General features: G+C 41.2%; 1 protein-coding gene across 4 annotated transcripts in view; it reads left to right on the forward strand.

Annotated features, from left to right (window-relative positions):
* Positions 1-26,001, forward strand: part of RBM47 (RNA binding motif protein 47) — a 78,842-nt gene that overhangs the window by 36,087 nt on the left and 16,754 nt on the right. The window contains exon 1 of one of the 4 annotated variants that reach the window (XM_027731619.2): positions 10,629-10,713. The exons of 2 other annotated variants lie outside the window; for them this stretch is intronic. The gene's annotated coding sequence lies outside the window, so the exon portion shown is untranslated. Of the gene's footprint in view, positions 1-10,628; positions 10,714-19,202; positions 19,240-26,001 lie in introns of those variants that run through there. One more of the 4 variants, XM_027731614.2, reaches the window with a different exon arrangement.

The raw sequence follows: 26,001 nt of genomic DNA on the forward strand, positions 1-26,001 counted from the left end.
GTTAAACCTGTGTACATAGACTGAAAGGAACAGGGCTGTGCAAGGGATCATGAGGACAACCTGGTCTGCAAAATCTTTTTCTGGATATGCAAGGTGGAAAGACTGAGAATAATACTTAGCCTGGGCTAGTTACAGAGAGTTGTTAATTAAAAAGAAGTCTCTCTTCACCCTTCAAGGCAGTCCCTGTGACACAGGTATTAATGCTAGACCTATATGAAATAAAATGTCCTGGATCCCACAAAGATTTCACAGTGACACTTTTTTAAATTTCCTATTTGTAATTGAACCAGGAATTATCATGTTAAAGGGATATATTAAATTGGGAATAATCTCTTCAGATACTTTATAAGGGAGTGATGCCCTCAATAGAGATGCCAAAACAGATGACTAAAAAAGAAATCCCACCAACCAAACATCCCCATGCAACCAGGATTACAGAATGGGGCATGGCAAAACTCCACTATCTCCCTCCCAGAAAGTGTCAGGGTTTCCCAGCTTGCCCACGTGTGCCAGAGCCCCGCATGGTGAGCAGGGCCCTTTTGGAAGCAGGAGTAGCCTTGATCCCTGCTCTCTGTGGGGGGGTGACAGGGCTGTCACTGGGAGGGTGCCAGGAGGAGCATCTGGGCCATGCGTTCAGTGACCTCCTGCACCTGAGCTCTCATTCCAGTGGCTTACATTTGTTTACTGTACTTGTTTGTGTAGCAGGTATCACACCACTGGTGAGATGTTGCAATTGCTTTCCTTGATTCCCTATTACAAAGACGTTGACAACAAATCACCTGGATCAGACGGGTAACTTGGGGTTTGTTGTGCTGAACCTCTTTGTTTAAGAACACACCTCAAGGGACAACTTCACAGTCATTATTTTTTCCCCCTGACACAGCAGCCATATGGCACCTGGATAAGGACGTTGCAGGTGTTTGGGGCTTGAGACAGAAGAGCAAGCAGCTCTGCAGTCTCTGGCAGAAGTCTCATTCCTTCTATAAGGAAAGCTTCCTGCTTTTCTCTCCGAATACTGAAAATCTTTTCTATATAGATGTGCACTTGTACACCACCCACATGACCAGAAAAGCTCCTTTGTGTTACTTTGGGAGCAATTTTAAAACCCTGGAATTTAAGTAGTTTATTTCCTTAAGGCAGAAGTGTGAATTTTTCTGGGGGATTTTTGTCTTTTATAGGAGTAACAGTTTTCTAAGGGAAACTATTTACCTTTTCAGAGACAGTTGCAGAAGTATATTTTTGTGTCAATTAGCTGTTTCAGTGAATGAAATTATCAGGTAAAATGCAAACCTTAAAGGACAGTGATCAGAGACAAGCTAACTTACCCTTGAACATTTCCATCTGAGCAACAGTACTAGCAATGCATCAAAACCCCAGCTTTTCATTTTTGCTAAAATAACACAAAGCGTTAGCCCATGAATTGCAGCTGAAGATTAAATATAATTTCTGCAAAATGAAGTAACTTTAATTATTTTAATTTTAAAAATTAATTTGTGCTAGATTTCTCAATGCATTTCTCAATGGTGCCAATGAGAAAAGAACACTTAGGTCTTGATTTAGTTTTTCCTTTTTTGCAATGTTTACTTTTAATGAGAATATTTCTTTATGCAATTTGTTGTTTCCTGTAATAACTTTCAGAACTTCTATCTGCTCAGAAGTCAGATGTTGCACAGATCAGAGTGCAGCATATAGTTGATGATTAAACATATCTATCCAAATGAATGGCAGCTCTGCCTTCCCCTCCCCAGTGCTGGGTCAAAATGTTTCCTTTTACTTCCAATATTAAACAACAATTCAATAGTATCAGTACTGACTTACACTCTGGAAGGTAAAAGTAGAAATAATAACAAATAATTTTAGCAGAAATGTTTCTTTTTAATGGCTGACTAAACAACGGCTTACTTCTCATACCACAGTATCCTGACTTATGGATGTACTGCTCTTCTTCCATGAATCTTCCAGGCTATAAGAGCAAAAAACAAAAAGAAATGCCACAGTGCCATTTACCTTTGTATTTGGAAAGAAACAAGTTTGAGAGGTCAACAGATTACCTCTCTTGTATCTAATGAGTATTTAGGTTAAAAACAAAAAGGCTTTGTTCAAACCAAAACTTTTTGATGTTGAGGGAAGAGTGATCCTCTGCTGACTTCTCACCCCTTCTGAAGAACTGCAGAAAACAGTCATTATTCATTATTCCAGTCTTTTCTATCTCCTGCAAAGATACTATCAGACAAATGCTGTGGCACTATAGCAGCAATGTAGTTTTTAATGGTCTCCAGAAAAAATTCACATCTTTCTTGGATCTTCTTCACTCTGGGAAGTCTCTGTTACTACAACAGGAAGCAGTCCCTGCAGCAGGCCTTAGACAAACTGTCAGCTGGCATCATGCTAAGCTTTACTGAACAGAATACTTTCACCTGAAAAACTGGAGACGCTTTAAAAGGAACATTGCTAAGTAAATATTCTGTAATGCGCAGAAACAGCTTTTTCTAACCTGGTTTATGGCACTTTTGTTAATGCTTCTCCAAGCAATACTCAGGGCAGCCACTCTATCTATCATGAAGCTCTTCACGCCTGTAGTTAGGTCTTTGTGGGCAGACAACTTTATAAAGCTGAAACTAAGGGCTTGACAATAGAAAATTCATTGATAGGCATCTTCAGGATGAATTTAACATTATTACTTTGTCCATTGGTGTTAATTGCTGGGATTAATAGATAAAATCTTGATTCTGCAAACCCTTCTCTACCTGTTATCATGTTTATATATGCTAACTTTATCCTTGAGACCTACACTGCCATTACATACTGCATACTGCAGGGGCTTCATCAGTGTATGCTTATGAGTAAATGCAATGTCTGAAAGGGCTATGCCGGCTTGGGCCATTAAATAGGCATAATGTCAAGGATGGCTCTGAATGGATTTCCAGGGAAAAACAGGCTGTAGTACTGAAAAAGTTATAGGATGCGCCTTTGGACCTCTACAAGCCCATTTAGGCACCACACCTGCATGAAAATGTAGGAAGGGTGTCTGGGATTACTGCATGGACAGCTTGTTTGGCTTGGTAGTGGGTACCATCAGTATGGATGGTGGACACTGGGTACAGTGGAGGTTACTGGAGGTATTAGCTCAATGATTTTACTTAGAACTTCTTGTCAATCTCTATAGAAACATAAAGCTTAGATCTGTCTCAGCAGTCAGGTGGGAAACTCTTAGCCAGAGGTACACTGTTTGAAACTGTGCAATGCTGTAAATACAGACATTATCATATCACAGTGACTGCAAAACCAGGGAGGAGTGTGAGATGATCAAGCCCATCTATCCAAATGAGTATCACTGATCCTAGGGGTCTCTGTGGAGAGGACATGCTGCCCTTGTTCGAGGGAAGGCTGAAAGACAGGAAAGGAGCTCTGGACACCTGGTGTATCAGAAAAACCTCGTAAAAACATTCCATGAAAGGGAGCAATGTCACAGAAACTAACAGGTAGAGTGGTGGGTGAAGGGAGTGGGGGAGCCATAAGATTGTCCAGATGCCTGGACTTCAGTGGAGCTGCCTTTTTCAGAGGCTTATCATACTCTGTAGTAGAGAGGGGTCATCTAGGTGGAAATCCAGGACAAGAGTGCTGAGGAGCAATAAAAGGGGCCTAAACAAGCCTGTCTCCTTGACAATAGGCAACAGTCTCCTCCTTTTCACAATCTGGAGATAAGGGAAATAATCAGTACATCCAGTGGAAACCCATTTTGGCAGGCTCAACGGGCTACAGTCCTCTTCCTCAAAGGCCCAGTGGGGTTTCACCCTGGAGTAAAGTCAGTGAAGACCCTCCTGGTCCATTTTGTGCTGTGCAGTTGCTACAATGAGGCTGGAGAAAATTTCTTTCAGATGAGCCAGAATGAAAACCACCACTGTGATTCTGTACAACCACCATCATTACAGGTAGCCCGCATTAAAACTAGAGTCAAGCACAGCTGTTGAACATGGTGCTGTTCTATATGCTAAGTTTTTTCACTCTAAGTAGTAATCTATTTTCTGCTGCAGAATATTTCTATATAAATGGTGAGTTAATGCTGGTGTTGCATACAAATGCTATGACTGGAATAATGTACATGTCTGCAACTGAGCATTTTTCAAAGTGACTGCTTTCTGCACAGATGTAGAGGTTATGTTTCGATGGAAAATGTGTTTCCTTTTAGCTGGTTTTTAAAATGGCAAATACAAAGGTGAGCAGTCATCTGTAAATAGAAGCAGGACACATAGAGCTTTCTTTTAAACTTTATGATGACACATCTCCCCTGCAGAAAAAGCGAGGAAAGACATGGAAATTAAATCCGGTTAAGGCATTTCAATTTATGTTCATTCAACACTGTAGGCTCGGCTCTGCTCTTCATTTGCATTTAAACAAGGAAGTTTCAATAAAGAAATTGTTGAATTACTTGGGAGTGTCTTTAGGGCAGCGTGAAAACACAGTGAAAATTCTTCATTAACTGCAGCGGTAGGGAGTTTACTGAGACCTCTGGCTACATTTTGTCAGAGGCAGGTGGGGTTCACCCCAGACAGCACAGGTGTCATTTTAGACATAGTGTAAATGTGTTAATGTAGATGAGATTTAAACTGCTTTCACTTGCCCAGATTCTTTGCTGCATCGGGAGTCTAATTAGATCTTTGTTTTATGGAAAACTAAATAACTAGGTTAAAAACAAGTCAAGAAGGAATTATCTCCAAACCATATATAACAATCATTGTTAGTCAAATCTTAGAATTTCTGATGGACATTATCAAACCTGGTAAACTCACGCTTTCATGAATTCTTCCATTTCTTTCCTTACGGAGGTGAACATCCTTCTAAACTCCTCCTTGAGGAAGGAAAGGGACTCTGTGCTAGCACCCCATAACAGCACTTCATGGTGCAGATCTTCATTAGTCCTGGATATGTAGGACTTTCCAGCAACCTCAATAGACTTTGTGTCCAGAGTCCACGATTGCTCTACTTGGCAAGTTATTAACAGGCACTTAATCTTATAATGGTGCTGAACTTTGAGGCTTGATGGTTTTGTTCTTGAATATACTGGAGAGGTATGTTAAGAAAAAAAAAGGCAGGAAAAAGAATTGTTTTGAAGTCAAATTTTGACAGTATTTTGGGAATAGAGTTGTGCTAACATGCCAAGCTATGGGAGATAGGATCTGTGTCTTCTCTTTTGTTTTTCTACTTGTCCAATCTAGTTCCTGAGAGTTTTATTTAAACTCATCTTTTCCAGAGTTGTAATTATGTAAATTACTCAAAGTTAGTGTTATGCTTCTGTCAGTGAAGTCCGAGTAATTTTAAAATTTTAAAATTCTAGCTTATAGATTAGTTTCTGTGTCAAGACAGCAAGAACTGAAAATGTCTCTAGTTTGTGTCCTTCAGACTGTTAGCATGCAAGATGTGTGAGTTTGTGTAAGGGCGGCATCCACAAGGATCTAACAAACAAATGTTCAAGCAAATCAATGAGTGCAACCTCCCACTGCTCCTCCTCTTTAATGCGTCTGATCACCTGGCCTCTGGAAGGGCGTTAATACTCAATACTCCAGTATCTGCAGGTGGAATTTTGGTATTAGAGAAGATAGCAATTCCTGACAGAAAAGCCATTGCACATAGCTCAGCAACTGGCTTTTGACCATTCTAGATCTAACTTTCATCTGATCAGGAAAGCAAAAAACATGCTACTTTTTTAATTAAGCAACTTTATAATGTGAAATATTTTAACTGTGAGGGCAGCTTTTTGAGACCTCGAATTAGCATATTACATTGATGGTATTCTTATATGCAATAGATTGTCCTGTTTGCTTATAAAAATATTTTGGAACATTAGTTTGTAGTCATATACTTGATTTATAGTGTGTATAAGTCTTCTGTCAGCTCTATCAGTAAGAGATGGATAAGGTCAAGTTTTTTTTGTTTTTTTGTTTTTTTGTTTTTTTTTTAATTAATGCGGGATCGAGTAAAGAGGCTAGGAGGTGAGGTTTTTTAAGAAAACCATCACTATAACAAATGTACCAATCTGGATCATCTGTTCAAGTCAGCTTTCAAACAGGATTTATTTCTGATTCACAAACATGCTTTATTTCTCATTTATTCCTCTGACTGCTCACATGAAAAAAGACAGATACAAATATCTGGAAGACAAGATCCCTTCCCCAGTCCTAAAAGCAAGGAAAATAGAGAGCAAAGGGCAGGAGAGCTGCAGAGCAGCTCACAGTCCCAGCTGTCTGGTGGGCATGTGCATGGTGGCTCCATACCCAGGTGTATGACCACATAGGTCCAATGGAGAGAGAGCAATTTTGCCTTGCTAAGGAGGACACAATGCAAAAACACGTTGGGTGTTGACTGGGCAGATACTGAAGGGGGAAGCATTCAACCTTTCACAGCTTCTCAGATTATTATACAGCAATTAAAATAGCTCCCACCATGCAAAAACACGCCATCAGGTAACAGGACACTCTGACTCATGAAGTACACCCTTGCCAAAATCGTTTCTGGAGTGTTCCAATTTCTTGCTTGGGTCATGATGTTAAATCATTACTTGCACTCAAAATCTATGAGCCAGCTACTCACTGGATGAATAGACCCATAAACACAGCTGTGCTGGCGGCTCCCTTTTAAAAGCTTTTCTCCAAGCATTTGGCTTGACTTTTAGAAATAGCCTGTTTCTTTTGCTCAGCCTCTCATCTCCAAAGCATGACCCCTTTGCTGAAATCTGCTTGTGAAATATGACTTTTCCATTCACCTACTAGCAGTGGGATCCTTTCTGTGCAAACTGGGTGTCATGGCACAGTATTTTATTCCTATTGTTTGGTGATTTAAGGCTCTCAGCAGCAGGCTGTGCCATGATGTGCCTCTGTCTTCTCTGCTTGCCTGTCTCTTCCTAGGGGAAGATTCCATTTCCATTTGTGTGGGGTTTTTTTTAACCACTTGTACTGCAACTGTCCATGAGAGGGGGGCAGGCATGGAGATGTGTATAATAATGTTTACACCTTCCTTAAAATACTTCAATGCTAGATGCAAGTTTCTTCACATTTATAAATTAAATAACCTTTTAGCTGTAGGCCTACATTTCATATAACTACTCCACTTCTGAGAAACCAGAAGGAAAACAAGTTTTACCTCATTTGAGCCCAGGGTAGGTTTTTCCTGGCAGATTTCAGTAGGATCACAGAAAGTCATTTGGAGGTATGACACCAAACATTTGCAGCTTGTGCCTCAGATTTTAAAATTAATTTTGCCTCCTGGACATTGTTTTGGTTTAGAGTAACTTTTGTAACCAAGAATTTTTACTTATGTTTACTAACTATGCTGTGTTGTTTAAGGAAAAACAAAAGGTAGGTAGCAGAAATTTTATTAATTTAAATTGATATAAATTTATTATTTACATCAGAAACTGTGGGTGCTCTGCTAACCCCTCCAGAGCAGGGTGGCTCATCCACATAACATGTGCCCTGTGTCTTCTCTAGCACCTGTCATGACCCTCCTAGTCCTAAGGCATAGTTATAATTTCTCATATGCTTTTAGTTTGCTGGCACCTCCTGAAGGGTAGCAGAGGGTGTCATCAAACTGAAGGTGTGTCACACAGGGTCACCGGTGAGTGCGGCAATCCTCTCGGAAGACTTTTCTGCATCAGCCCAGGCAACCACACCTGGGACTAGCTAATCCATTTTGTCTGTCCCTGGGGCCATATTTGGACTTTGTTCAGGAAGAATAGGTTGATTCTCTCTAAAAGAAGACCCAAAAGTGAGCACTGATACAGTGTGGATGCTCAGTAGACCAGGACAGAGAATGACCTGGAGAACTGAGCTATCACATGGTGCTGATGTGCAGAGGGCATGGGACTGCCCTGAGCTGCTCCAGGGATCAAAGCAGGCAGAGGGTTTCATCGGCTGGGAATGGACAGGACAGGCTCTCTCACAGGTCAGATGGAGGTGCAGCACAGGCAGTGGTCCAGCACTTCACCAGGAATCTCCTCCCTCTAGGAGTATGTGCAGTTCCTCCTAAATAAACAAGAGCTAAATAGGGGTTATGGGCTTATGTTACAGCTTGTTGAGATTTTTTTAAAAACAAAACCCACAGTTCTGCTGGAGAGTATATCAAGAACCAAAAGTGTTCTTTTAAGAACTCACAGCTTCAATAGAACTTTCAGGTCCAATATGTCATTTATAGGCCAAACCAAGAAAAAGAACTGTTCCAAAGCAAGGCAGAGAACCTACCTGAGTTGTGAGACCCCAGCAGCAACCTGTGCCCCAGCTACAACAGGTGCAGCTTGTGTGCCACTCTGCAGTGAACTGCAACATGTTCCTTTTCCCCAAGCCACTTCTCCAACTGCTGGTTCCCCTTTCTGAGCTGAGAACTGACACCAGGTTTTATAATACATTGTGCTCCTAGCTTGACAAGCTAGTACCTAATAGGTACTGACGGGTTCCCCTTGCTCCTATTATAAACTTTCCCTACTTTCATGCTGTTCCTTATTTTATTTGGTAAGGCCAGTCTAACTGTGTAATTATATTCATTCTGGCTGAGCAATTGAGGAAGTGTTGGCTTTCCTGTTCTGATGAGAAACAAGAGTATTGTTTGATATTAAACAGTACATTGTTTTGGTGTTTTTGCTTCTTTTGAGTGTGAGGACATCAGAAACAAAGCCCTATAATGGGATAATAACTAAAGTGGGTTTTCCCTTTGCTGAAATAAAGGCACAGTAGTGTACAGTACATTAGCTGTCAGGGGGTTCCAAACCACCAGGCAGACAACTATTGGGATTGTTCCCTTATTAAAAGACATCATCTACTCTTTGGATTTCTACCTGTCCTAGGTGTCACTTCCTTGTTCATTAGAAGGTCAGCTCTTTCTGAGTATGTCTCTTGTGTTACTATTGCCTTAAAATTAGGCACTATTATAAAGAGCAACTGAAAAATGGAAAAAGATAAGAGAAAAACAGTTTCTCCTTCAAGATATTCCTTCTGTGCGTTGTCTTCATTTTGAGAAGGTGGTGAGGAAAGAAAGGTGCTCTCTCTGGAGACAATGCTTCTATGAATGAACTGAGAATAGTAAAAACAGCACCCAGGATTTTCCATACCTGTCCTCCTGTCTCAGAAGTGTAAAAATCCATTTTTTTCTCTCTCTGCTCTAGGCCACACTTTTAGATGTTTTCATTATTTCTTCTGTGGCATTCCAGTAACTTTGCATTTGTATCTGTAGTATACTTAAGGAAACCTAAAGTTAGTGTTTTTAAAGCCAGAACGACCATTTTAGGTCTAGGTTAAAAAATGTTATGTGCTTAATGAAATGAAAGTGCAGCATAGTCTCAGAAAATTGATTTTTACTCAGGGTTAGAAAGTAACTCTGCTTTTTTAGATAAGGTTTCTGTGACTTGGGCAATACAGTAATTAAAGTTTCTGTCTGAAAGGCAGAAGTTGTTCTTTATGTTGTTGTTTTAAGACGTGCGTATTTAAAATCAGACCTCCCCAGGCCAGTATCTAGGCACCCATATAGTCTTCAAAGGCTCTTGAGCATGCTTAGTTCCTACTTATCTCAGTGCGAATTTCACAGACAAGGACTGGAGGATTTAATATCATAGCTGGCCAATCTATGAATAACACAACTTATTAAATCTCCTTTTCTACAATATTGCCACAGGAATGCAGAGCAATTCCAGCTCTAGCCCATGTCCCCAGCAACTCCCATCCTCCCAACCTTTGCATTTCTCCCGTGCTCCTCTTTGCACGCTGTTCTGCAGTCTGTGTGACTGCTGGGGGTCGTGTGTGCCCTCACCTGCACGGTGTAGAGCTCTGCTGGCCCCTGCTTCTCAGGGTAGAGGAAAAGCTCGGCTCTGGCTGCCTCTCCGTCAGCTGCATACGAATGGAATCTCTCTCCGTCTTGCCTTCCCCAAGTCTGCATGAACTCTGACACCTCTCTCCACCCACAAGTGGCTTGGCTGCAGCTGGCCCACAGGTCCACAAATGGAAATGTGGAGATGGAAGACTGGCAGACATGGCACAAGTTTGTAGGCCCAGAGAGGAGGGGGCATGGTGTGGGACAATTTTTAGGAAACCAGGATCGGAACACCGCACATTCAGCAAAACCAGGAACAGCGTATAAGTGTTAGGATGTGCAAACAGGGAAATTAACTTGGGCAAAGACAATGAGTCTATTTATTGCCTGTTTGTTCAGTTACAGCAGCAAATGCTGTTTGTCTTCTGTGCCAAAATGCACTCCCTCCCCTTCCAAATTTTACAGTAGTTTCTATCTGTGAGCTTTGAGTGTCACAGCAGTTTTACTGCTGGAGCACCTGCTGTAAGCCACAGTGCCTTTAGCCGTTTAACCATGAGCTACTGCTGGACTTTGCTCACTTCAGCGTGCTAACCTTTGGCCAGCTGAGGTAGGAGAGGAGCTGGTTGTTCTTGGCAAAACACGGTCACAGGGAGGAACCTTTCGTAAAGTGCCCTTTAATCAGCTCCAGTCATCATTAGGGTTGTAATGATTTAGGTTCCCTTGATAGTTTCAGTAAAAGAGCAGCTGAAAGCACGAGGTCTGTCCTGCTGTTTCTCTGTGACCTACAAAGTCCCTGGCTGAGGTCTCAAAGCAGTGGACGGCTGGGAGCTGGGGACGCGACGGTGGCAGTGGCACCAGGTGTACGACGGCTTAGCAGGGCACGAGCCTACTTCTGCCAGCTGGCTGAGGAACAACCTGTAGGTTAGTAACGTACCTCGTGACAGTATTATGGTCATGGTTATATTTCCTGTGGTATTTAGAAGGGATCAGAGGGAGCTTGGTCAGTGAGACACCTGTTTCAGCCTCTTAGGAAGGAGTAGATCCCTAAAACGCAGTGAAAGTGTTCTTAGGGGAGGTGGTTATGGAAGATCCTGTTTCAAAGAAATCTGTCTTCTTGGTCACTAAGTGCAGGAGACCATCTTATGCTTTAGATGGGAAAGCTTTTCCTTTTGTGAAGCTGACTATGCTCTGAGCACAACTGAGCATCCCTGTTACAAATGGCAATCATTGGAGGGTTCTGTTCTTCAGTTTGCGTTCTTCTGTGCTGCGGAGGTGCACATGGCATGTACAGCAACCCTCACGCTGTACTCAACTGCTCTTTTAATGTTATGTTTAATCTTCTAAGGCAATCAATAACAGACCAAAAATAACCTTTTCAAGTCTATAAAATGGTCTTTTCAGAAGTAAATGCACAAAGTCAAAATACTATGTTTTTTCCTCTCTGAAATGATGTAGCTTAGTGACAGCATAAAGAAATTACTTTTATTTTGCTGGCATCATCGATATACTCTAAGAAATTATGTGAAAGGCAATTTTAATCCACTTATATTTCACTTTTAGCAATAATTGTTCCCAAAAGAATTGAGAATTTCCAAAGAAAAGGAATCTCAGTATGACCTCAATATGACCTTACTACTCTTCATTGTTCTTGTGGCACATCTTCAGAAAAAGGTTTTGCTTCATTTTTCAAAGGCCAGAAATTAAAACAAGGCAAACCTCACCACCTGATGGCTTTACTTGCATATTCTGGAATGCGCTGTCTTGTACATAACACCAGTTTCATACCATGAAACATATGAGAAGTCAAATTAAATCCCTGATGTAACATTGTGCATGTCAAGCATGATGATGTGGCACCATGAATGTATTGGCTTCATTCAGATAAACTTATACACCAAAAAAATTTCAACCACCTCTTTACATACACTCCTAAACACAAACAGAGCAAATAGTTCCTTCTACAGATAGAAAATTCAGACCTCACGAGTGATGTGGAAGTCTAAGTATTTGGACAGGTGAAGGAGAGGTGACAACCTGGTTGTTGCCACATTAATCTATGTACTAGACAACAATATATTACATCTTCATATTCGGAGATTCTGTGCTAGATCATGTACTGGTGAAACAAGTGGGGTAAGACTGATACAAACTGTAAAAAATGTCTTCATTTTTCTTTTGGAATACTCTCCAGCAATGTAATAGGAAGGGCAACGTCTTTAAACGTAAGTCTCTGCTTACCTCCAGTGGTGCTCTAAAGAAAGCACACAGCGCTGGAAAGGTCAGCTTTCGACCATCTTAGCTTGCATGGAGACTGCATGGAGCATCTCTTTCTCTGTGTATTTGGTAACATTCTTACCTTTAAAATGTAACCTGTATGTATTCCCACCAATTAAATGTACTTCCTTTAAGGGTTTACCTTGCTTGTTTTTAAGAAGGGCGAAGTCACTGACCTTTTAAAGTTTTGAGAAGATTTTTAATTGTTTGATTGTTTGTTTTTATTTAATTTTGTTTTGGTTTGTTTGGGTTTTTGGGGGGTTTTTTGTTGGTTTTGGTTGGTTGCTTTGTTGGTTGGTTGTTTTTTTCCAAAAAAAAGAGAGTATCTCTGCAGGATTATGGTCATTTGTCACTCATTTAACCCACTGACAAGCTGCAATTTCCTGTTCAGTTGCAGATGTCTCCTTGCAGACAGCTCATATCTCAGGTGCATAGTGAGCATTATTTCTGCCCAACATTTGAGGACAGTAGTTCCCATGGGTGACATCTCTGCTAAAAATAAAACATGCTAGGATGTCTTCCCTGAACCCAGAGGCAGCACAGCAGACAACTTTTTAGATGAAGTCTTCTCCTTCCCCACCAAAACATGGTGGCCTTACCCAGTGCAGTCCCTACCTCAGGCAGTTCCAGGGTCTACATGCATCCACCCTGCAGATAATAAGAAATCTGAGAGATGAATAAGGCAGAGCTGAGAGTGCACATACTGCTCAGAAGAGCTCATTTTATGTCTCCAGCCCCTCCTTTAGCCAAAGTTCAAATATCTCCCTCTCTCAGGACCTTTTCATGCAGCTTCTAAATGTGAACTTAAGGATTTGATTGTTGCCAGTTTGGAAATGTCCTCTTGAAAATACAAACCTTCCCTTAGAGATCGGAAGTGTGGGGCTTAGGTGCATCCTGAACGAGACACATCTCCCGCTTAAGTAATGTCAATGCCTCAAGACATTTTCTTTACTGAGGAAGGGAAAGACCAATTTAACTAATGGATTTAATAATTACCGCCATTCAGACCATTCTTCTCATTCCCAAATATTTTGGCTATTGTATGTGGTCCTTGAAATCACAGATACCTTGCCTGTTTTATCTTGTCAAATATCTCTCGAGGTAAGTTATGTCAACAGCGCTCTGAGATCTTTCTTTGAGAAAGAAGTGTTATATAGCAGAAGTGTAGTCCTGTAAAAATCACCTTCCTGTGATTACTGAGAGCTACCCATTAACACATCCCTTGAACACTTTCAAGTTTAATTAGGCTGGCTTTACCCCACAGGGTGACCTGGGCAGCTCTGGCATTCAGGGAGATGATGCCCAAGAGCCCCACACCAGTGCTGGGCCCCAGCCCAGGTGCAGCCGCAGAGGTGAAAATGCCCTTTTACCATTTAAGCATGTTTGGTTAGGGTGAGTGGTTTTACCACAGGGTTTGCAAAGTTCCTGTCAATAGTCACTTATGTTACATTTCTGTTTCTGCACCGTGCAAGTGACTTGGTATAGACATAGCTCTAGGGCTTGCCTGTGTTTTAGATAATATGTTTGGTGGAATAACAGGCAAATCCATCCTGTTTCCCACACTGCAGAAGCACATCTTAGACTAGAAACATAACTTAAGTCACCCCAAACCGGGCTGGGACACAGTGGCTTGGGAGCAGCATACCAGCAGATGTTTTCTGGTTGGCTGCTGAGAAGAAAGCTCAGCTGAAGGCAGGTTTGCAGCCCCAGTCCTGCCTGCCCATAGCAAAGGTCAGCAGTGGAGAGGAGCAGACAGGATGGAGACACTGGTAGAGGAGGAGCCAGAGTGCTGGGCTGAGGTTAGGTAAGGCAAGAGCATGTGACAACATTGGGCGAATCCCTGCCGGGCCACAGGGACAAAGTCCGCTGTGCCAACACATGGCCATGAGCCAAGAGGTGTGACCCCAGTCCTGACTCATGGCAGCTCCCACCACCAATGGGTGACTCAGCCACAGCAGCTTTTTTCTGTGTGAAGTCCCATCACAGGTGTTCTGACAAGCATAGGGCTGTTATAAAGCTTAGTCTGCTTAACACAGACTTCTCTGATAATGGTGCCCTTGCTGTGCCTGACAGTTCAGACTCCATTGACATCACCAAAAGCTGCTTTTTCTAATCCTGACAATAAATTAGTTTTCTGAGAAATGGAAGTTATGAACATGTAATAAAATATAATATAAGAGTCCTCCAGGACCTTCACCCTTTCAATACCTACAGAACTAAAATTCACCAGCTACATACAAACTTATAAAGAGTAGCAGTTTGCTATTCTACCCTCTTATGTCTCTGAATGGTTCAGTAAGCTCCTTGGTGTTACAGAAAGGCTCTCATCTACCCCACTGTGGAATCTCGTCTTCTCCATTGCAGGAGCTGTACTGTGAAACTAGATTCAGCAGGTTTCAAAAGAAACCTTTCCCCTGTTTTCCCATGAATTTGCTCAATGTTGTGACCCAACAAAAGCTTTAAGCCAGATATGCTGGCAGAAGGACAGGTCCCACCCTCTTTTTCCCCTCTGCCAGCACAGGTGCTCAGGTGGTGTGGGTGCATGGTGCAGCCACACAAACACTTGTGGCAGTACATGCAGAGGATGCAGAGTGGCTGCAGGAAGAATGGAGTGAGACTCTTCATAGGCAACACCAGTTTAACATGTTTGTGAGACTGTGGTGTGAAACAGTGGTCTTGAGCAGCCGCATCAGGCTAATGAGGGCAAAACCTTTTTCTCATAGAGTGTTTTATTTACCCTAGGACTGAAAGGCAATTATCATATTAACCTCCCTTGTAGATATGTCTATCCAGAACCCTCCCTGTATTTAATACAATGGAAAGCAAACATGCCACAGAAATGTAATGGCTAGGGTTATATAAAAAAACTTTGGGATTTGCTGATTTCCTTATTTTCTTATGTGCTAATTAAAATCTGTTCCACTCCATTGGTTTATTCAGTATCTGTTTTCTTAGATTTCGGAACCTAAAACCTGCTTTCAGGTTTAAATAAAAGCAGAACACTGCACATGGGGAAACTGAGCCTACTCTTTAGGGTGATCCTCTGTGCTGAATTTCCTTGCAGAATGACAATAAAGTGCTTGCTAAAAATAAAAAAAAATTTGCCTAATGACTGAAAAGGTTATTAGGGTAACTCTCACTGCCCATGAACCAGAGAAACCTAGGATTAAAAAACAAAAAGAGAAAGCCCAAGGTGTCCTTGAACAAATTTCCCCCTGTTGAGACTCCACCTTCAGGGCTGTGACTCTGTCATGTCCGTAGTGGGATGGGGTATTTGGCTGGCTGGCAGAGCAGACAAGGAGTCCATCTTTGAAAGGGCATTTGCTGGGAATCTTCTGTGACGTGGCAAGATGAAGGTCAAAGCATTGACATAGGTTATGCATAGAAAGGGCTTTGGTGTGAGAGAACTTGTAAAGCTGTTGTCTCCGGGTGTTTACCTGGGTGCCTAAATACCTCTGAAAATCTCTAGAGACAATATAGTAAAGCTGATTTGAGACATACAATTAGATGTATGTTTGTTGTATACTATCCACCCGAAAAAACCCGAGTTGGTGTAGTACCTGTTACTGACTCTGTTCTCTAAAGGATCTCCTCAGATTTTGGTCTTCAGTAGCTTAGGAAAGTCAGGAAATGATAAATTCTTCTGTATCAACCCACATTGTGTAAGAAAAGGTGTTAAATAACATGTTATTCATTTAAATAAAGTGATGTTGTCTCTTTAAAACTTCAAATAGGCAATAAAATGGTTCTATAAACGTGTGGGAACCTGTTCCACCAAATACAAAGTGGTTTTGTTAAAAAGAGAAGGAAATGAAAGAAAGGGGAGAAAATGCTGTCTGTTATGTGATGAGATCCTAGTTTTTGTGGTTGTGTTGTGACTAAGAATGGGCTTATGTGTAAATATACTGATAAACCATACAGACTTTCTGAGATTGAGATTAGACACCTTGCCGGTCACTCTTAAATTCATGTGTCCTTTCAGTGAAATATTTTACTTGGCACATTCCCTTCTCATTACACTGCAGTGTCTCAGTAGTTTTTGAAGACCAAATACAAACATAAAGGCCAATCCACTGCTTGCTTCTTACTCTCCCTTCTCCTTTCACTTGCTCATGTCTGCACTGTTACATGATGCTAAACTGCCATCATGAAATATCTCCTGAAACCTATTTACTACCATGATCATAAGAAATACTCTCACCCAGATAATGACATCACCCCAATAAAATGATGAGTGGTCAGCCTCTGGATCTCTCAAAGCATTTGGGTTTGATCTTTCTAAAAATCTCAGAAAGCAGATCCAATGCTTTACTACTGCATGTCATCACATGGAGGACCCCAGCACCCCACATCAGGAAAGGCACTTCATGTGTCTGCTTGTAGAAAAGAGACAGATGATGGGAAGCACACCAACTCCTTGGAAGTCTTTTCTGCATCAGGGAGAAGGTTCCCATTGACAGGCATTAGCATATTCCAGTGAATCTCACTTTTTTTCTTGAAATATCCAGCTTTTTCTATTACTGTATTCAGGAGAATAATTATTTAGGAAAAACCTTTCACCTACAATCCCACCACAAGAACAAATGAAAGGAAATGGAAGGTTTATGGGAAACATGGGCATGGTCTGGACTGTTCTCTTTCATTCTGCCCAACTTTCTTAAGTTCCTTATAAAAGGACAAATTAATATATTTTTAAATTCTGCCACTGGGGATGCTAACACCTCAGAATAACCTGCACCTTGATCTGCTGAGGTTCATTGCTTTAAACAGTAACGGGGAAATAACTTGGACACCAACAACAAGCTGCAGCTAAAAGTGAAAGTACGAAATAAAAGCCAAGTGTTTGAGCAGCCTCCTTGTGTGATCCTAATTGACATGGTATATTGAAGAGCCTTCTAAAAATGAGCCCATCATCTCACTAGCATCAATGCTTTTTAATTCCAGTTACACAGAATAGTTTTCTCTGGATATTTAAGTACACAGACGATTGAATCTCATAACTTTCCATTTTTTTTTTATCTTTTTTTTTTTCTTTTTTTTCTCTTCTGTTTCAGCTGAGCTATCTGCACAGACCCCATGCAACACAGACAAGCTCACTTTACAATGCTTATGGTTAAAAGTTTGGTTTGTTTTCAAACAGAAAAATGCAAAGCAAGAGAAAGATACTGATTTTAAAAATCAATTAATCTGGTGAAATTTTGCAAATTCATACCTGCTAAATTTTTTATACTTACTTCCCTATAGAGATCAGTGGGACTGAGACATGGATCGGATTGTGGCAGAATCTCCTAGATTTTATCCCCTGTTTTGAGACTGATTCCTTTGATAGTCTTGGGCAAACTTCTTAAATTTCCATGCTGCAGCTTCCCTGCCCTTAGGGAGTACCTGCTTCTCTGTGGCTTTTGTAGCTAACATTTGCAGAGATGAATTCTAAAGCTGAAAGACTTCAGTAGACCTGGTCTGGAGGCACTCTGGGACTTGGATCCAGGCTGCAGGTGTGTTTGTACAGTGCCTAACACACCACAGCCACAGTACAGTGGATAAACAAGTATAAAAAGCCAGAACAGCAATCACCTATTGGTTTGCAGTGTTAAGTAGAACAGCTCTCCTTCCTGTTCGCTCTCAGAAACTGCCACAAAGATACTTCTTTTGCCAGTCTTCGCCATCTTCCACATTTCTCTCTCTAACTTGGAGCCTTCTAGTTTTAGAACTCTTATCTGTACACCCGCTGACTCCCCTACCCCTCTTCCCTATTGATGAACCTCTGACTTAGCAGTATGAGGATGTCTCTTATGTTTTACGTGCCCAGACCAAAACACTCGGAGGACAAGAATAAATTATTATGAAGAACCATCTGATACAAACTACCAGTGCTTCCTCTGCAGAATCTACTCTAGTTTATGGTTTGTCATGAAGAGGTTAGTACACTTCTTCTTGCACATGGGGTTGCCCTGAGGTTGTTGCCCTGAGCCTGTGTGCTGCTTGGATGAAGATTTGGACTAAGCTTTACTATATGGGGGGGTGCAGAGATAGGAATGGCAATACCAGTAAAAACAACTGGAAAAGGACTGAAAGCTGTAATTGTTTTGCTTCTGCAATATGTTGTTTGCTTTTCACCTCCTTTAGGCAGTGTCCTTTCCCTGAAATTAGCCATCTTTCAAGGCATGCCCTGCTCCCTCTTCTCCCGCTGGCTGGCTGTGCACACTATTTGCCAACCAGGCAAATCCATCATCCAAAGAGTGTTTCGGAGTGGTTCCTCCTCTTGGCTGCTTGAGAAGGTGTGTTGTTTGCTTTGCCTAAGTGCTCCTGGGGCCTAATGCTCCGTTGTTATGTACAGACCATTTCTGCTGCCATGAATCATGTTTTACCACCCCTGTGCTTTTACTTCTGCACTGGGTGCTTTTTTTCTTTCAAGCAAACACGTTGGAGTTCCGTGTTTACTGCTGAAACAGTGCATGTCGGGTACACAGCACAGGCTGAGTTATTCCTACCGTCCCACTGCTGACGTGATCAGTAAATCTACCTCTCAGTCCAGGAGCTGCAGACCCCTTGTTTTTCTTACAACCAAAGATAAATTGATTCAGTATAGCCTAAAATAATTTTACCAGACATGTATAAAGAAAAAAGAATTTTCACTGAAAAAGCCTCATGCCATCAAGCAAAATATGCCCTTTTCTTATCTTATCTGTTGTGAGTAACCCAAACTATTTGCACAACGCCTTGTGCTAGGAAGGAGTTGTTTGTACATGTTTCACTCCCTTTTTTCCAAGGTTTGAATTTTGAATGAAATCTTTTTCTTCAAATTCCTCCTACCTGCAAAAATGTTACGGTTTCTCTTTCCTGTGCTTCCCTGAAGGTTGGACCCAGCCCTCCCTTCAAAGATCCCTTCCTTGCAGATGGTTTTCTATTAATCTTCAAACCACTTTGGAGAGCTCTCTGTGTCTGGCAGCACTAACATCCCCTCTCCCTCCCGTCCCACCCACTTAGCCTCAGCCTAAGAGCCCTTAACAAATGACTCCCAAGGAATTTAAATGGCTAACGCTCGCTGGCCAATAAAGAGATGCATAAACTGTATAACCAGGTTACACGGCTTTTGCCATTAGGAAGAAAGGTTGCTCGGGCAAAGGCGCAAGTCCTCTTAACCTGTTGCACTTCGATCGCAGGACCAGAGAGGTAAGGGAAATCTTGTTTGCTCTGCAGGGCTTTTTATCTGTTTTTTATTTATCAGGGAGTTGAGACCAAGAGTATATCATCATTAAGGTGTTGTTTTGGGGTTTTGCCTTCCTTCAGAGGGTCCTAAGGAGTTATTTGAGAAGGAAGCAACTGCTTGTAAGCTTGAACTAAGAGATCGACATGTGAATATCTAAAAGAATTTGCATAACAAACAACAAAGCAAATGTGTGAACAGTGAAAACTAAACTGCTGATATTTTAGACAGAAGAAAACAAAATCATATTTCGAAGATATTTTTTCTACTACCTTAAATTAATGGACTGAAAGGTAGCCAATTACAACTGTTTGCTGTTGTGTTTTCAGTCAGTCCGTCTCTGCCGTTGTCTGTTTGTGCTGCCTGGTATTTTGTTCTGCTTTTTCAAGAGATTGACATAAAAAAATCAAACTTTAAAAGTGGATTATCAGCTTCTGGTACAAAATTTGGGGCTTGTGGATTGAAGGTGTCTGGGAAGGTTAAGCAAGCAGGGTATGTATGCAAGTATTATTGTTACAAATGAATCTATATAACTCATTCTGCATAGTGAAAATTTGATAGTATTTTAAGAATATCAACTTCTGATATTATTCTATTCATATTCTGCTTAAGCAGCATGTGAAATGTGTAAGACTTGTATATGACATTGGACACGTGACGCTAATCTGTTCACGCTTATTTATTTATTAATTTATTGTTTTATTGGGGTCAGTGCTGATAACAATAATGAATTTTGAACTTAAACTTGGAAAAAAATAATGTAGATGTTGTAAGTAAAGCTCAATTAAAATCAATGACAAAAATGTTAGTTTGCATATGGACCAGATGCAGCAGCTGTATATAGTGGTGTCCTGTCCTGAGCTAGGTGGGATTGAAGCCATGTTTCAAAATGTGTGTGTAAAGGGCTCCCTCACTGTTTGCACATCCAAGCTTGCCAAGGATGACAGCCAGGGCTCCGAGCATGTGAGGGATGTCATGGCAAACTGTTACTGCCATCCCTTGCAGTGCTCCATGGACAGAGATGCTGGGTTGCAGAAAGGGCATCTTTTTCAGTCACGTTATCACAGCTGATTCTGAAAGCCTTCACACCCAATTCATGGTCCACAGTGGTGTATGTTGGGGTTAGCTGATGATGTTGGACCAAAGACCTTGCCATTGTATGAAAGAGGTGAGAGAGGTTTTTAATTAAATTAAGACGGTTAATCTAACAGAACTACAAAACGTCCTTTTTGCTTGTCAAGGCAAGGCCACACGGCTGTCTATTAAGAGCTTGTTGTAATATTGTTGGTTTGATTATTTTTCCATGTGTTTCTCATATACTGTATAACCAAGATTAGATAATGCATTATATAAAAATAAATAAAGTTAACAAAGAAGTAGCCATTTTGCTACTCTTTAATAATTTCTATTCAATTCTGCATTTCAGCTCCATTCTTTGCTGAAGAAATTATATTGAATCAAATGATCCTTGTCTTCTTTCTTCAGCTTTTAATTAAAAAAAAGTAATCTCAGTTAAGGTCAACAAAAGGTGAATTTCAAATTATATCTGCCTCAAATCCCACTCCTTTTCTAGAGCGAACAGAAATTTCATTTCCAAACCATAGGTATTTCCAACTGAGCTGTAATTTCAGTAGACTTATGTTGTCTTGAATTAACCCAGTGCAGGAATGGTGCCCCCTGAGAAAGTTCCTGCCTTGGTTAAACATTTTTTTTTATTTATAATATTAACCCTGGGCACAGGTAACGAGTGCTGGAAACCTCTTCCTTGTACTTGTAAACCTGGTTTCTCAATTTCAATCCAACGTTCAAAGGTCTGTACAAACTTCTTAGATCAGAGGTCAGGTACAAATTGCTGCACTTTGCAGCTCCTTTCTGCCGATATGACAGAATTTCACAGCAAAGACGATTGACTTCCATCCCCCTCTCCTCCATGCACAGGCAACACCAGGCAGTTAAAAGCGTGATATGTACAAGTCAGCCATTGGTACCTGAGTTTAATTAATAACTAACTGGGTTTCAGTGGTGCAAGGTGCATATTATAAAAAGGGTCAAATGTCAGTGCACAAAGGAAAAAAAAAAAAAAGAACAAAAACGCCAACCACGGACTAAGGCAAATGCTTTGAGTTTAATGTACTTTCAGCAGCCAGCATTCACATCCCAACTGTGGTTTGCTTTATGTTGATTTTCATTTCTGTGACCTGAGGGGGAGGGAACATATTGAGCCACTTTCAGCTTTCCCTGGAATCCTGGCCTCCTGCTGAAAGCAGATTTGCAGGTCCCCCATTGTTGCAGTGTTCACGTGGTATACACAAAATTGAGAATGTTGTAATAAAAATAGTGCATGAGATTAGGGCAAACTGAAAAGTCCAAAGCTATTTTTGTTGTAATAAATTTGATTAAGCGAGTAGACTTTATATGAACAGGCGGGATGTGTTATGTTTTGCTCTGGGATCTCCGGAAAAGTTAGCTGAAAAGGTTGGACCAGAAAAGCTGAAAAGGCAACTGTAGTTTGTGAACTTTTTTAGATACTATTGGTTGCACTGCGGGGTGGAACATCTTACTGTAATGTTTATGTAGACAGACAGATAGAGTGTTCTGTGTTATAACAACAAAGAAGCGCATGCACACATACCCCTACTCTAGAGTTCAGCAAAGCCTTTCACAGACATTGTCAATGATAGAATTAAATCACTGTGTTCATATGTAAGATTTTTCTTCAAAGGGGCAAGAAGTGAAATAGGTGAATGTCTTATCTTTCTTGTGTAATAATTAACAGATGAGTCTAGTCGTGGTTTTGTTTTTCAGTTGCAGAACATTGTTTTTACTATCTTTCTTATGAAAGATATCACAAAAGCTTGTGAACTCCTAGTCCACCCTGAGTGAAACACTTCTCCCTTTCTAAGTAGAATGCTTTTTAAAAGTTAATACAAGCAGGACATACTTACCCGTATCAGCATCTCTGCTGAGAACAGAGTTAATTGCTTTGTGGTAAAGAAACAACACAAAAAGTTTTCCATCAAGTATGGCTCATCCAAAATAGGAAAGACTTGTTACATACCAAGTGACTACATTGAACTTTATTTATATGTCACACATTTTCCTGTCTGACCATGGTAATAATAGCTTATGTTGACTAGACTGAAATATGAGAACTTGGGAAGAAAGGAAGGGTTGTGCTTTTTCCTGATTTAGCTGATAAGAGCTAAACCATCTCTCATCTTCTAAGCTTTCCTCAACATGTGGCTTCAATACTCTGCGGGGTAATAACTTCGGCCTCAGCCAGTGATCAGTCCTATTGAAATAGCTGAGAGTTATAGAATTATTTTGAAATGGACTCAGTAAAAAATGGAGCTGGGGCAAACAGTACAACATAGGGGTTACACAACTTGTTGGACAAAGTTCTAAATGACTTGCAGCAAAGTGGATTATAAAATTAGGGAGGAGACTGGGTTTTGCTTACCCAAACTTCCTTCAGAAGTGGTACAAGCTGAGGTGGCTAGCTTGGCACTGCAGTAGCATAAAAACACTCAAGAAACACACATAGCATTGACAGAATTCACATTGTAGAAGCGGGGACACGTCAGTAGGATGCTCTAGGTGTTGGTGGTCCTTTGGTACATAGATAATTTTTCACTCTCATAGTGAGAAAACCATATATGCATGAACAAATTTTCACTTGTGATCATCAAAAAGCAATGGTAAGAAGCACAGCTAGGCTCAGGAAAGTTTTCTTACTTTATTATTTGAGATGTCTTGGGAAGAATACAGAGATTCTGCTTGCAACTGTAGGGAGAAAATTCATGTGGCCAAAGCTTAACTGGAGTTAAAGCTAACCAGAAATGTGGGGGACTATAAAAAGAGTTTTTTCAAATAAATTAATGGCAATAGGCAGTATAGAAATATCATCAGCCTGTTAAAGGATAAGGATGGTCACCTCACAAACAGGGCAGAGATGAGGCAGAGGTATTTAATGCTTTCTTTGCCTCTGTCTTCAACATGGATGATGGACCAAGGGGGTCTCAGTGCCCTGAGCTGGAGGACCATGACTGTGAGAATGATCAACTCCCAGCTGAGTCTGAAATTGTGTGGGATTCTGCTGCTCCAGCTGGATTCCTACAGATCTATAGGACCTGATGGGATTTGACCCAGAATCCTCAAAGAGCTTGCTGATGTCATGGCACAACCTCTCTCAAGGACTTTTGAGTGGTCTTGGGAATCCGGAGAGGACCCAGATGACTGGAAGCTGGTGAATGTTGCCTTGATTTGCAAGAAGGAGGACCCTGGAAACTACAGGCCTGTCAGTCTCACTTCAGTGCCTGGTAAAGTTATGCAGAAGATTGTTCTGGAAATTATTGAAAAACACCTGAAAGATAACACAGTCATTGGTCACAGCCAGCATGGCTTCATAGAGGAAGGTCTTGATTATCCAACCTGATTTCTTTCTATGACAAGGTAACTCACCTAGTTGATCAAGGGAAGCCAGTTGGTGTAATCTTTTTGGATTTCAGTAAAGCTTTTGATACTGTCTCTCACAGGATCCTTCTGGACAAACTGTCCAGCACAGAGCTGGATAAACACATCATGTGGTGAGTGAACAATCGGCTCATGGGTCGAGCACAGAGGGTAACAGTGAATGGGGTAACATCAGACTGGTGACCTGTCACTAGTGGGATTCCACAGGGCTCTGTCTTAGGCCCTGTGCTCTTCAACATCTTCATAAATGACTTGGACACAGGGCTGGAAGGGATACTAAGCAAGTTTGCAGATGATACAAAACTGGGAGGAGCTCTTGACTCCCTCGAAGGCAGGAAGGCCCTGCAGAGAGACCTCGACAAATTAGAAGGCTGGGCAATTACCAGCCAGAGGAAGGTCAGTGATGGAAAGTGCCAGATTCTGTACCTGGGATGAGGCAACCCTGGATGTACATACAGACTGGGGAATGAGATGCTGGAAAGCTGTGGAATGTGCTGTGGAAAGGGACCTGGGGGTCCTGATTGATGGCAAGTTGAATATGAGTCAGCAGTGCCCCGGCAGCCAGGAGGGCCAACCATGTCCTGGGAGGCATCAGGCAAAGCATCACCAGCCAGTTGAGGGAGGTGGTTGTCCCTCCCTGTTCTGCACTGGTATGGCCTCACCTTAAATATTGTGTGCAGTTTTGGGCACCAGAGAAAGATATTAAGCTCTTGATAGTGTCCAAAGGAGGGTAATGAAGATGGTGAAGGGCCTTGAGGGGAAGCTGTATGAGGAGCGGCAGAGGTCACTTGGTCTGCTCAGTCTGGAGGAGACTGAGGGGAGTCCTCATTGCAGTTACAACTTCCTCGTGAGGAGAAGAGGAGGGGCAGGCACTGATCTCTTCTCCATAGTGATCAGTGACAGGACCTGAGGGAATGGCCTGAAGTTGTGCCAGGGGAGGTTTAGGCTGAATATTAGAAAAAGGCTCTTCACTCAGAGAGTGGTTGGGTGCTGGAAGAGGCTGCCCAGGGAAGTTGTCACAGCGTGAAGCCTGACAGTGTTGTCAGGTACATGGTGTGACTCTTGGGAATGGTCCTGTGCAAGGCCAGGAGCTGAACTCGATCCTTGTGGCTCTGATACCTCATTGAATACTATTTTTGCAGTTCTGAAGCCAGGAGGTTGGGTCATTGAGGGACCTTCACACTGGGAATGTTCACTGCTGGGCGTTGACAGTGCTTACAGATAGTGCAAAGTGAATCACACACCAGATTAAATATGCCATAGAAGGATGAAGAGAGGGCTGATAACAGAATAGGCAGGAAGTTTGCACAATACAAGGTGACTTTATTTTGTATGGGTTAATTTTAGCTCCATTTTTTAAATTGCACATAAAATTGCTGTGAGGTAAGATTACTAGGCTAAGGGAACTGGTATAATATGGCTAAGAGAACTAGATCTGTGATTATTGTTCTTAATGACAGTGATGAAAATAAGAAGTTTAACCTTAAAATCCTGGTTTGAAGTTGTAGCCAATCATTGAATGTATAAATTCCTTGTTGAATTATCTGATTAACATTCAAACTTTAACCTGTGAAATTCCAGGATGTTAATTTACAGAATAATTTCAGGTGTTTTCCTCTTAAAAGTAGCAAGAAGCAAAAGAAGAGATTTCTAGTAATTTTGTTACAGTTTTTTAAGCCAAATACATTGCTTTTGATTGGTTCATGGAGAACATAACCCATCCCTGCGAGACTTTTAAAGCAGGATTTTCAGTAGTGCTTGTCACTGTCTCAAATATAATATTATAGCAGCCATTAGAGTCCTGTAACTGATGTCAGAGGAGTAGCACTATCTACTGAGTACTATTTGCTGAGTACTGTTGAAAATATCACACTTCATTTTCTGTTTCTTTCTTTGAATCTAATACTATAAAAAGACAAAATCAATAGGTTTTGGTGAGTTTCAAACCAACCATTTTTAACATGCTTAAGCCACTTAGGACAAATTTAAGCAACTGAAAACTGTGCACAGACCCTCTCTGCAGTAGATTCACCCTGAAAACTGCATTTCAGGCCCAGAACATTAACTTGCCCCTTATAAGGGGAACTCAACTAACTGACTAGAATAAATTTGAAATTTAAGCATGAAATATGAACTCTTGCAATTAAATCAGTAGTCAGAACCCTGATGATAGGCCCTAGGTTAAGATGTCAAGTGTCACCATTAGCAGAAGTGGGAATTTCATAAAATCATAGAATTTTTAGGTTGAAAAAGAC

Source organism: Pipra filicauda, unplaced genomic scaffold (genome assembly GCF_003945595.2).
Source record: "Pipra filicauda isolate LSUMZ 115617 unplaced genomic scaffold, ASM394559v2 scaffold38_size3968069_pilon, whole genome shotgun sequence".
Classification (NCBI taxonomy): Eukaryota; Metazoa; Chordata; class Aves; order Passeriformes; family Pipridae; genus Pipra; species Pipra filicauda.